Source organism: Halyomorpha halys, unplaced genomic scaffold (genome assembly GCF_000696795.3).
Source record: "Halyomorpha halys isolate HHAL.00 unplaced genomic scaffold, Hhal_1.1 Scaffold213.1, whole genome shotgun sequence".
In the NCBI taxonomy this organism is placed as follows: Eukaryota; Metazoa; Arthropoda; class Insecta; order Hemiptera; family Pentatomidae; genus Halyomorpha; species Halyomorpha halys.
This window is the reverse complement of record NW_027116617.1, coordinates 1404311-1418551: the sequence shown is the minus strand read 5'-3', so window position 1 is coordinate 1418551 and position 14241 is coordinate 1404311. Positions and strand designations below refer to the sequence as shown.

Here is a 14241-nt window from a genome sequence, read left to right as displayed (position 1 = left end):
GTATACATTGGATTGAAATGTGAGAAATAACCTTATTTGCTATCTGATTTATATTTTTTATTAATTCTTGTTTATAAATGGAACAAATTAAGCAGAGGATTAAAAAAAGAAAGAAAGAAAAACAGGCTGACAGAATTATGTTAATGGCATTGTAGTCACGATATGTTTTAACTGTTTATGATCCGGTTCTCCCAAGGACCAAATTAATTTAAAATTCTTCTTTTGACCAGTTGTTAATTTTTCCCTTCCTAAAAATTCTTAAAGATACCCTTGGATCAGTGTTAATTCTTTACATTAATTCTGAGTGGTATCTTCAGGATCGGGTGTACTAACCTTGGGTGGTGACATTACGGACATTCACGGAAGATAATTTCAATAAAGTAAGCGATTAAAATCGATGCACAAGGGATCTCTAGAGGCTTTCTCCTCGCGAATGCGGTCACAGCGTATTCATTTAGACTGGATTGGCTGGATGCGTTGATTACTGAGTTATAGCAACGCTCATTGATACAGCGTGGGCGTTCGCTTGTTTAATGTTCGCGGGCTGCCAACCGCACAGCTGCTACACACTCAATGGTTGAAGAATCGGTATCTGCCAACCCCTCCCCCTCCAAAGCGTAGTAGCCATATTATTATTCATATAATATTCAATAATAATATTTTGCCTATTTTTTTTATGTCAATATGTATGATTGCCAAATAAATATTGTAAAATATATCTGTCTGATGTCTTGCAAATATTATTTAAACAACATCTATTAACCAAAAATTGCTTGAAAACATGATTTTCTTTACTAAATTCAATACTTTTCCAGGGTCGCTATGCAAAAAATAATGTAAAGAATTTCAAATATTAGAAAATGTAAAGTTAATAAAACACATTATAACGCTAATGGCAACTGAAATGTATTTGAGATTTGGATTAAGAAGAAAACAAAAAAGGCACTTTTATCGAGAAACAGCTGATTTTACTATAATTTTTGTGTCAAATTTTTAAGCCTAACATCGTGCTGGGAACCAATTGAATATTGATATGAGGTTTGATTAAAGATAATTTCAAAATAAAATTGTCTAAATTTTATTCTCGAATTATTTTAAACTTCTAAAAATAACTAATTCACCGTTCCAAAAAAAAAAATAAACTTTTGAGGTTGTAAGTTTCAATTAGTGCTCTTTTTCTTTCAATATTTTAGCCTTCCTCTTCTGTATTTCTGGACTTGATGACTTTTTTACACAATGGAGTTGGTAGCTCCTATTTTCAAGTTTTCGGAATATTTTATAAAAAATGTCGAAAATTCAAGCTTATATTAAAAACTCGTTTCTATGCAGTTTTCCGAAAACATGAAACATGAGAGTTACCATCTCCTTTATGCAGCAGATTTTTCAATTTGGACTTACGTCCTTGTATTTCTGTAGTCCAGAATATTGAATGAGAAACAACACTAATTAAGTTACAGCCTCGTTTTAATAGTGTTATTGGAAATTAGTGTGTAAGTTAAACCTTACAAACCTCAATATTTTTTTTTCAAGTCCTTGTCAAACTCAGAAATTATATTTATTGATTTTTAGAATTGTAAGACATTTTCAGATATTTAAAATAAAATTTAGACAATTTTATTTTAAAATTACCTTTAATTAAACCTCATATTGAATTGGTTTCCCACACAAACCTCTTTTCATCTGCCTCTCGACATACAGATTAATCAACTGGAACTACTTTGATTTTAATCCCTTATATTTAAAAAAAAACTTATTTTTGTGTCTTTTTTAAAAATAAAAATCTTAAATATATTTTAATTGCCTTTAGCGTTATATTTTATTTACTTCTTATTCTCTGATATTTAATAATGTTTTAACTCTGGAAAAAATATCTTTGGTTCATAGATGTCTTTAAATATTTTTTATAACGTTTATAAGTCACCAAACAAAAGCATTTTATAATATTTGCAGTATTTCGTTTTATATGAGCGACATCTTATTTTTATTCATCAGCTTATGACTAAAATAAAAAAATTCAAATGGATAATTGAGACGAACAAATTTGAATAGTTTTAGTTGAAACAATAGAAAACAAATTCAGTAAAATGAAACTCTTCTCTATGTATTATCATTTTTCCAGCCAATTTAAATAATTGGAGTAAAAAATAAAAAAAAGGAAACAAAAATTGCTGAGGGGAATTGCAAGATTTAAAATCAACGCCTTAATTTTTTCAAATACCAATAAATAAAGTTTCGTTAATACAGGCATCTTAAGAACACAAAATATAGAATCCATCTCACATCAACAGTCCAAAAAATACTAATTGATAATAAACTGACTAATAATACATGACTCCATTAGTGTTCAACTTATGCTTATGTGATGTTATTTGTTTATATCCTCATGATTCACCTGTATGGGAGAAGCCAGTTACTTTTTTAATGGTCATGGAAAGGATTAGGGCTATGTTTTAGAATCTTGCAGTATTGTCTCAAAATATTGTGGCGATAGTTCTATTGTTCTTCTATCGAAAATTATACCCTCCCGATTTCGCAAATGCCGGTGCAAAATGGTCCAGGGATGGCGAGGAAGCGCACAAGAAAGTGGATAAACGGGGCAGAGGAGGGTTAGAAGGTTCCCATGAGGACACAATAGCTGGTGACATCTAATTTATTACTGTTGGTATTGGGGGGGGGGAAGAGGGGGTATTACCCCTTCCCTATCTATGCTAATTGGGAGACATGCCGCAACACTTGTGTTGTAATCAGATCTTGTGCCAGCTGCCGGGGCGTTCATTCGTTATGATTGCTCCCTGTAAACAATAAAGCAACACCTAACTGTTGCGCATCTTTCATATTCTCCTTCTAGTCCAAAGGATTATCTTGGAGTAAGTTCTAGAGTTTTTAAACAGTATTAGAAGCTCTAAGGGTGATTCTCAAATCAGGGGCAACTTTGGTCCTAATTTTAAACAAAAAACACCATCTACAGATATTAAATAAATTTTTGAATGTTTTTAGGTCTTATTTAAAACTACTATCAAGAAAACCTTAAAGGTACAAATAAAAGTTTAATTTGAAATTTTGCACCCATTTTCTTGACCAAAAACGTGCAAGAATGCAACCATAAACATTTTGAATGAACTTCAACTTATAAAATCATTCAATAATAAATTATTTATTTTAAAATCTCCTTTCATATGATTAAATAATACGATTGATCATAATGAAATAAAAAAAAAAAATTCAAGCAAAAAGAAATTAACTATATCAAGCGATGACAATGGCGATTCAAAATGTACTGTTATTTTTCCTTTCTTACCGGATTTTGTGAATGGAATGTGAAAAAAATTGGAGGCTAAAGTCACGTTTAGAATTTAAGGGCTCCCACAACATTGCTGAATCCTGGAATTCAATAAAATTTAAATTTATTTTATTCAATAAAATAAAATATAAATACATTTCTGTATTTAGTTAGAGGTTTCCTTTGTCATCGATATTTACTTTTTTTCATGCAATTATTTTGAAATATCTTACATCCTAACATAATAAAACATTAATCAAATAAATTTTTGAAAGTTTTTAACCGAAACCTGGATTTATTAAAAACGTTTTTCATTTGGGATATATGAAAATAGATTTAAGATGTATTCGACTGTGAAAATATTACTTTGAGACAGCCTGAGAATTACATTGTTCAAAGCAGAACAGCAATAAAATAGTACATTATAATTAATTCATCGTATCTATCAGTTAGTAATATAGTTTTCCAAGATCGTAAAACCCATCTTATTGAAAAAGATTTTTACTAATTTACACATATCTTCAATATAAAATAACTTATGAAATATACAATGAAAACTAAAACTGTTATATTTCACATTATGAATTATTATGATTGCGTTTCACTAAATCTAGCTATCATTGTATATACTTCAACTTTTGTAACTACATTTCTTTTATATTTTTTCTTAAAAACAACTTAATTTTCATTACTTTTAGTCTCCTTATGTCTTTAGTATCCATTTACTTGGATATCTTCGTTAAAATACTAATAACTCAATCCTGAAACTTTTACAAGGAGTGTCTAATCTATGACATGGTATATCATAGTGCTGAACTTTTCAATTAATTCTTAATTAGGTATGATTTTGAAAAAGAAAAAATGACAGAATCACAATAATTTCACATGTATTCAAGATCATTTGCAAAATTATAATTTTTAGTAATTATAATTTTATTTGTTTTTATATTTAAATCAAAATTCTTTAGAAATCATTTGAGGAAAAAAAATTAATGATTATCTTCAATTTTTTTTTTCTCATTTTATTAATTTAAATGACTAAGCGCGTTCAAACAGAATACGCTCTACGTTGAAGAAAATATTTTTTCTATTATAAAAAACCATCCTACTGTCAACAAACATCCTTCTAAGATGCCTTAGAGGTATAAAAACCGAAAGATCCCTAATGAAAGCATTTCATGTTGATACCCATTAGTCTAAAAAAATATAAATGTACAAGGCATTAATGTGACTGATATCCGTAGAGATAGGGTTGGTACAAGGCACTGTACTCTACCTTCTGAGAGAAATAAAACAAACGATCCTACAGAGAAGATACGGGCTTGTCGGCCCTTGGCGATTTAGATGCCTTGTCGAAGTCTCTGGCGTTGTGTAGCTCTATGGCTATATTTCATCTGTAGTCTTCCTCTATTTGAGTACTTTTTATTTTGTTTCTTAAAATAGGAGTTTAAGGTCCTTTGTTACTATTTTATCAATCTTATGTTTTATAATTATTAATTATTAAAAAGAACAATTACTAGAAATAGGCTGAAGGTGATTGATTCGGGAAAATAAAAGAGCAAAATAATTAATTATATATAGTTTATCATTTCAAGGAATTATTTTTTAGAAACAATCGACATAATTGGCAGTACTCGAAACTTCGAACTGAAGAGTTTGAAGAGGAATTATGAAAGAATCATTTAAAATAAAAAGTTGGAATTGTATCTTACAATAATTACTAATAATATTTATATATATTCTTCTTTATTTCATTATTTTTAGTTTTAAATATTAAATTAAAATATTTATAACGCACTGACTTAAATTTTTGTTTATATTTATCTCTTATATTTACAATTTTTAGTTATTATTTATATAAAAAAATGATTTTACCTTTCTATTGCATTTTTTTTGGAAATGTTTACTCATCAAATTTGAATTAACTGTACTCTTCCTTCATTTTCTGCTTTCTTATGTGGTTACGTTTAGGGACTTCTCTTCAGATCTACACTGATAAAGTTATCAATTTTTTTTTTTATAATGCTTTCATATTATCTTATTTTCAATTTTTAACTGATTTCAAATTTTTACTAGGCTGTAAGGTTGATAACTATCAACTAATTTTATTGGATGGTAGGCTTAATTAATTATCCATTTGAACTTCGTTTGTTTTATACTGTTTGCATTTTATGTTCCCTTGTTTTTTAAAAAAAGATCAAAAGATCTATAATCTTTAATTAATATCATATTAGAGTAAATCATAGGTAGAGTTAAGAATTACAAACTGAAAAATAACTTAATAAAAGTGAAAATTATATAATATGAAAAAAATTGTTGATTTTACTTATGAAGATGGGGTAGAATAAACCCCGAAACGTAAACCTTTAAGAAAGTAAAAAATAGAGGAAGGAAATGTCCAATTAATTCAATAGCAATAATGTATTTAAAAGAAGCAATAAAAGTATTTTATATATATTTTTTTTGTTTTTATTTATTTAAACCTATAACTCAATCCTCATTATTGATTCGTTGGTTTAGATATGAACGAATTCATGTATAATATATTATTTCTAATGTTTAAATATATATTTATATAAATATGTCATCAGCACAAATTACACTCAATCAGTTTTCAGAAAAGTTATGAAGTGTTTACTTGCTTCTGATTATGTAAGGCAGAAAATAAACTACCGAGGTGATAAAAATTCAAACAACTTATTCAAAACTTGTTTTATTCCTTCTCCTTTAGGTTGGGGTAATAAATAAACAGGTAGAAAATTGAAACGGAATATATTATAGATATGTGTAAACAACTGTTTTACATATTTTTCATAATATATGGTTTGATAAGTTCAATTGAAAATGTTCATTTTTCAAAACTCGTAAAATTTTGTATTTTCCAATATCATCTTCCACCTTTTTGTAAATGAGATAATAGGTTACCAATTAGCATTTAACTGAAAAGGAAAATAATAAATTAATTAACAATTATTTTGTTTATTGCCTAGGGCAGAGACAAGAAAATAATATAAGAATACTAATATGTAGCAAAAAAGTGCCACAACATGCCATTAAATAACACGAATAAGCCATTATTTTTTAATTAAGTTAAAAAAAATAAATAAATAAACCTTTCAGGAAATAAATAAAATGCCAAATGACCTTTTGATTTAATTAAAATTCTACAATAAATAATGATTTGTATAGGTAAGATAGATTAAAAGTAAAATAGAAATGTTTATGACACTAGTCCGTATAATTATTTTTTACATAAATAAACATATTTCTCTGCCAAATACTCATCAATAGGCAATAGTAAATTTATTCAAGCCATATCCTATTTATTTATTCTTTATTTTGACACAAATACATAAAACAAAAAATAAATAAGAAATAAAAATAAATGAAAGAATTAATCCTTGAAATTGTTTACAGCTTTTAAATATGATAATATAAAATTTAAAAAAATTAAATGATTAATGAAACTCTTTAAATAAGAACAAGTAAAGTTTGAATTACTAAAATAGTTTTAATGTCCACAAGAATTATAATTTAGTATACCTTTTTTTGGTATAGAATTTATTTTATATTCCATTAAAATGAAAATTTCGATGTTAATTGAGTAAAAATCAGTTCATTTTCTCCTTGACTGTATTGATATATTCTGATAGAATATGTTGTTTTTTTTATTCTGTGGCTGTTGGATAAAATTATTTTATTCTAGGAAGTGTTATATTTGAATAATATAAATAAAATTGAAATAATAAACAGAGCATTTTAGAAAAAATAAATTGTATATTTATAGGACATACATATAAGTTGGTATTAGAATAAATAAAATGGTTATATGCATATTCACTGTATAATAATTGCCTTTTAAATGTTAATGAAAATTATATTAGATTTTATTATGGCAATTCCGGGGTTTATCTGGAATGAAGGATGACATATAAATAAAACAATCCACTTTTCATAGATACTTATCTACATACCTTAGCTTGTATGAATTTGAAGTTAAAATGTATTGATTAATTTACATAATGTACTTTTTATTTATCTGTGAATATAACGAATAATATAGCTAACTAGTGTACTATATTGCTCATAAGTGTGGCAAACTCTAGTATTTCACAAAAATACAATATTTTTCTAAAAAGTTTAATAAAAAAAATGAAACAATGTGGAATCATTAATAAATATGTTCAAATCTGATCAACCATGAAGCTTTCCCGGTGGTCCTGTAAAAGAACGGGAACATCTCCAGTGACTTTTTGATCTTGTAAATAATTCATCCGTGGAAGGCTCTCTAGTAGGGAGTCTCCAGTAGGGGAACTGTTTGTACACACTGGGGCTTCCGCACCATTTCCTCGGGCGTGAGGGACCAACCGAATTTCGGGGCCCATTGATGCATCTCATAGCCCGAAGCAGTTCCCAAACCATTCTACCTCTAGAGATTATCTCTCATCTTCTAATTGCTCCGTAGCTAACGGAATCTTGACGGAGCAGTCCGCCCTGGATGAATGGTCGGTATCCATTAGTTAGGGGTTCGTCGTTTGAATAACTCCCGAAGAAGGAAGTAACTTGGGCAACATATTCTGATTTAAAATACTTATTATGTTTCATAAGTTTGCCTACCGATCAGCTAAAAATAAGTGTCTTAGTAACAACCCGGGAATTATATAAAATTTGAATATATTTCTTATTTTATTAATACAAATACTAAAGTCTTCAAATATTAAAAAAAAAAAAAAGTAGTTATTCTACATACCACACAGTACCAGCACAACAGACCCAGAGCCCAATCGCTTAAAAATTTTGGATAATTACAATTGTTACGTTAATTATATTACTTTGACAATTCAATTATCGTTTCGTTCTATTTGTATTACATATAACAATTACTTTGCCTTTTAAATCAATCAGTTTTCTAATTTATTAAATTTACTTTAGACTATAAAATTATAATAATTATATTTCAAGTGATTATTTAAAAGAGGGTTATTTTTTTTATTAAATCTAATTATTTAAGCATTTTGTAAAAAAAAAAATTGTTGATGTTCTTATTAATTTATATTTTTTTTTAAACTAACCTAAATCATATAAATGGAAAAAATCATATCCACATTAATCCGTGGTTCTTTCATATCAGTTCCAGCAGGTTAAACGCGATATTCAGAAGTAATTTTGATAATTATCTCAGTACTTTTAAATTTTAATTTGATAAGGATTGTACGCAATCTTAAATTAAATTGAGAAATTTCATTTTGTTCTAAATTAAGAACAGTTCTTCCACAGGCTTTGAAGATTTGACTCGGCGTATAGCTGCGTTGTGAGGGCCTAATGACGACCAACTGTGTAATAACACCCCCCACACTTTTACATGACTTATTACTTCTAATCAGTGTAATTTCCTCTCCTCCCGCCCCGTCCAGCTCCTCAAGAACATAGGGAGTCTTAACCAAATGAACCGGGAGAGAAACCGTCCGACGGCGCATCAATTTCAACCCCGGGATGTACCCGCTCTATTGCCTGCCGCTAATGAATGGTCTTATGAGGTTACCGTTATAGTATCGATTAGTAAGCGTTAAATTATCGTATCAGGTTTTTCAGAGTTCAAAATACTTATAGTTTATAATGAAAAAAAAGAAATGTTTAATAATAATTTTAGGATACCGCATGCGATTATTTAATGAATGTCTAAGAACCTGTTTTGAATAGCATTATTTCCATTCACGCTTTAGTCACACACTGGTTCAAAAACCTTTTCAAATCTTTATTACGAGTGATTTTTCTGCATTCGCAACTATCACAAAGTTTATATTGTAAACGAAGACTTAATTATTGTTAAATAGGATTCAAGTTGAATATTTCATATCAGTAACCTGGTGCAGAGAAGTGTGAATTTAGTAAATTTAGCAGTATTTTCAATATTTCCAGGATATAATTATTGGAATTTTAATCCGCTCAATGAAGGAATGACATGTTGTCTCCAGTTGATAAAACTTTTTTAGACTGTTGGTATGAGATGTGCTGTGAATCGTCTGACAAATTTGACTCTTTTTTTTTTTTTTGTTATGATGATCCCTGCATTGAGGAAATGCTAGCCAGTTATTTGCCGGTATTTTAAATACTCGAGGATTTTTGTTTAGAATAAAACAATTAACTGTTATTTCTTTCTGAGTTTTTCGCTCTTTCATGGTAATATTATTTCTAAAAATTGTTTTCCAGCTGTAATTTATTTAACTATAATAAACTATGTTTAAAAGCAATCTGAATTTGATAAATTCTTGATGTAAACAAAAGGTGTGCTGTTTACTTTAATGAAATAATAACATGTTAATTTTTCACTTTTGATCATTAAAAAAAAAATAATGTTCCAAATGGAAAATAAAATTATGACCGTTTCAATTTTTTATTTTTATTTTAAATGAAAAACATTCTCGTATAAATATTTCTTCTTACCGAATGTGATTATTGTTACCTATTTTAAATTAAAGTGATATCAATTTCATATATTTAAAGTATTATTAAAGAGCAATTTTTTAAATGGGGGCTCCCCTTCCGATACGTCAGTCAAATAACATTTTAAATGTAAATAATGGAAGATAAACGTATGAATATAACGAGAGACACTGGATGTCCGGAACGAAAACTGACATTACTAACTGTCAGGGGTTATGCACCTCGCCTTTCCAGTTAGTAATTACTAGCAAATTAACACACGCTGTATTTATCTTTGTTAAAATTGTCTTAATAGTTATATCCTCCGTTATACGGATAGAAGCTGCGTTCCTAAAAAAATTTTATAAATCATAATTGTGAAATATCGTTAAAAAAATTAATTCTACAAGAACAGTCACACAGAACTGTATTAATGTAAATATAATTATCTTTCATTTCTACGTTTAAAAGAATATTTAGGCTCAATGATTCTCTTAAAACAGGCAGATAACAAAACACGTAAATTAATCAGTCAATATCTGAAAAATCGTTCAAGCTTCGACAAAACAAGTTTTATTCGTAACAAATTGAGATTTTTTTTATTAATTGTAATCAAAATTTAATTGTTAAAATATCAATAAAAAAAAATTAATTGTTACCTGGGTTGTAGGACGATTGCCAGAACTACTAGTAGAGGAAGGGATTGATCTAAAAGCAACTGTTTACATACTACTGTAACTATACACTGTCTAAAAGTGTATTAAAACGTGTTAATTTATAATTATTAAAGTAATTAAGCCATTTCACTGATAATTATTCCCCTTTAAAAAATAAACGTATTTAGTTGTCAATTTTAATACCTATGCAGATTTAAAATTCATAAGTTGATTCTCATATTAACAATTCAATATCTTATATTACTCTAAGCCATTTCCTTATAATATCTTATATTGGTTACAGCAAAAATTATTTAAAAAAAAAAAAAAGTGGGTAAAAGTAGGGTAGTATAATACTTTTAGATATATTTTTACAATTTAAATTTAAAATTACAACCAAATTTTATTTTACTAATTCCTTATATATTCAAGTGTGGGAGCCGGGTAAAAATATGCCACTCCCGGTCGAGAAACTTTGGTAAGATTATTAGAGTCCTCAATGTAATCACCGATATTTAAAAAAAATATATACGTTGAGCCTTTATTATTGGGAAATATATTTCAGCAATAATATCTTGTAGTAGATACTTGAGGCTTTCTATATTAACCAGTAAACATTTGTGTCTTGTCATTTTATTTATTATTAATGCATATTTTCGTGACTGGAACAATGAAAACCACAAAAAAAAAAGAAGTAATTTATAACGCTATTGAATGAATTTATTACACGTTTTAACAGGAATTCCGATTATTTTCCAGGAATGCATCACAACGGCATTTCCAGCGACTATCAAAATTAAAGGAAAATATTTAAATAGTTTTTTTCAAAAACTATATACAAGATTTATATATTTATTTTTGAACTAAAGGTTGTTATACGTTTTTTTCTTTCCATTTAAAAGAAAATTAAATGAAATAAGAAAATATATTTCTATCATAATTAAGTTGTTGGGCAATAGAGAATAATTTAATAAGTATAAAAAGAGACATTTGACAAAATCCATTTTAAAGGAGTAAATTTTAAAATAAAACATTATCTGAACATACGGAGTTGAGCTTTGGGGCTCCACCAAACCATAAAATTCCTCCTGAATCCAATCCTTACAGTCCAAATTCCTTAATGCTCCTTACTTTGTCACGAATCAAGTCATCCATCATGACCTCAATGTCCCATATGTTGCCGATTTGGCCAAAACCAGATACCATTCCTTCCATGGAAAAGTTCCCAACCACCCAAATTCACTTGTTCCTGGCTTCTCCTTCATTACCTAATAATCTTCCTAGGCGTCTGAAAAGAATGGGTAGATTCTCCACATGTTTGTATCATGTCACTATCTCACCTACAGCAAATTTACTTCTTGTATATATTTTATACAGTTGTAAATAACAATAAATAAATAATTTAAAAAACAAAATAAAACATTCTAATTGAGGTTTAAAAACTGTTTTAAGTTAATAAGTATTTAGTTCATAACTTTAAACTATGAAATACCCCCACCCTACCAAAAAAAAAACAGTAATTCTATTTAATTATATAGGATTAATATAATTATGTTGAATTCCTTTAGAAAAAAATAGTAAAAACAATAAATTTGTATAGAGATAGATTTTTTAAAAATCGACAGAAATGAATCTATACCTATTTTTGTTTTCCAAATACTATTTATTTAAAAAAAAAAAGACAAATAGTAAGAAACAAAAAATGTATTTTGTTTTTATTTACTGATTTCTATAAATATTCATAAATACTTATATATAAATATACTGGTGGTTATTGAAGCTATTCTGGTATAATTATTCCAATCTGGAATACACTATTTCTGATCCTCATAGGCTCAGAGTCTAGCCCAAACAAGCGCAAACATTTACTATCGGCCGGAATTATGACGGTCACTTGATCCAGATAAAAGACTCCAATAGCTAACTGGTCCATGTAGACGTTAACGATGGCTAGCATTGACAGGAGTTGTCAGCAGAGGATCAGCTCTATGACGCGAGTACAATGAGACGTCCTGACTTGACGATGTAGTATACGCTAGGAGCATACCATTACACAATGAGGGTTCAGAGGGTTGGGGTACCAACTTCCCCGGTGGTCCCACACTTGGTGGGGTCCAACACCCTACAGGTAGCACTCATACATAAATATATTAATATTTATTGTGAGAAAGGTCTGTTGTTAAATCAAACATTTTCAGCCGAGGCTTATAGGGGCATTGTGCTCATCCGAAAATTAATGGCAGAGTTTTAAGGCTTCTGTATTCAAAAGGGTCAATGATATAGTGCACTGGATTTCATAAAGAAAAGGGTTAGAAGTTGAGGTTTTAAAACTTCATATAAATTATCAATTCATTATTATCAAAGTCGATTCATTGTTATTTGATTTTTCTGTTTACTTGTTTTTCTTCTTTAATGAGACCTTTATACAGAATGCGGGTCTACGTAAATTACTTTGTTGACATCCATTTTACATTTAAAACAGATCAGTAGAAGATAAGGAAAAATATGGGTATAAATCTTTTAATAACCTTACAGTGTGTCACACAAGAAATAAGACAAGAAAAATAAAATACTCAGTATGATGTAATGAAGTCAATACGATAGCAAAAACAATAATAAAAGGAATAATTATAGAATAAATATAATTTTTAAAAAATATAAAAGTTCAAAGTTATTCGTTCTAAATTATAAATTCTGAAACATAATCTTATGATTGGCACATTGATCATCATAACAGATAATGTTAAAATCGCAAGTTACCTTATACAGCACATGTCACACCAAAACCCTAAAATAAATCTTGTAAACATCTCAAACTAATTAAAATTTTGAACTGATTGATCAGTATATGTTTTACTATGTCAACCAAATATATTTTAAAAAAAGAACTATATTTCTCAATTGACTTGATTCTCTTTCAATTCCGGTAATATGTACTCATAAATGAAGTTTCATAGTTTCTAAGATAGAGGCCATGCGATTGGTTCTTGAAATTGTAATTATTTTATTGAATAGCCTTAATCACTAGATACCAAGGTTGGGCAAAAAGTAATTTCAATAACAATTACTGCGGAGATAAGATTACCATTAAAAATATTTGTAATTGATAGTTACAGCTACTTGATGAACCGCTATATTTATAATTATGCTACGCCATTGCAATTGCTTGTAAAACCAAAATAATATTGATTACAATTTAATGGGATTGCAATTAATGTTCTCCCAAGATACGTCGTAATATTTATTATATGTCTAGTTTATCAATATTATCGATTATTTAAATAAATTAATACATCACTTTTTTAAAAAATAATACATAAACTACTAATAATATATTCAGATTTTGTGATAATCTTTTCACAGTGCCTTGTTTCCTTTTGAAGTCAACAAGGACTCGTTTCAACATATCCAGATGATATTTGACGTGAATACATTAATTAAATATATATGAGTGAATTAATGATTTGTCCTAGATTATGATTTAGCTTTCGTTTTCTCTTTATAATTTGAATTGATTCCCATTATATTTATAAAGGTCGCTATTAAAAGATTATTTATTAAATATTTTATCAGAAATTTCAATCATTTTCCAGGAATGTCATCATTCAATGGAATTTCCAACATAACCCAATTTCGATGGAACATTCAGAACTGTTTCAAATACCGCAGGCGAAATTTATATATTTGTAATGAAGATTGTAGTAGGACGAAAAAAATTTAAAAAATAAATTACAAACACTATATTTATTTCTAATATTCGGGCAATTAAGAATAATTTAAAAATTAAAAAAAGAAATATATGCCAGTTCTTTAAATGATAAAATAGAGCCTTTTGATGGAGTCATGAAAATATTGAGCAAGATAAAAATAATATATTTTTAT

At 28.1% G+C, this 14241-nt stretch overlaps 1 protein-coding gene across 4 annotated transcripts in view; it reads left to right on the top strand.

Moving 5' to 3' along the window:
- Nucleotides 1–14241, top strand: part of grh (grainy head) — a 120422-nt gene that overhangs the window by 55781 nt on the left and 50400 nt on the right. The gene's annotated exons all lie outside the window — the stretch shown is intronic.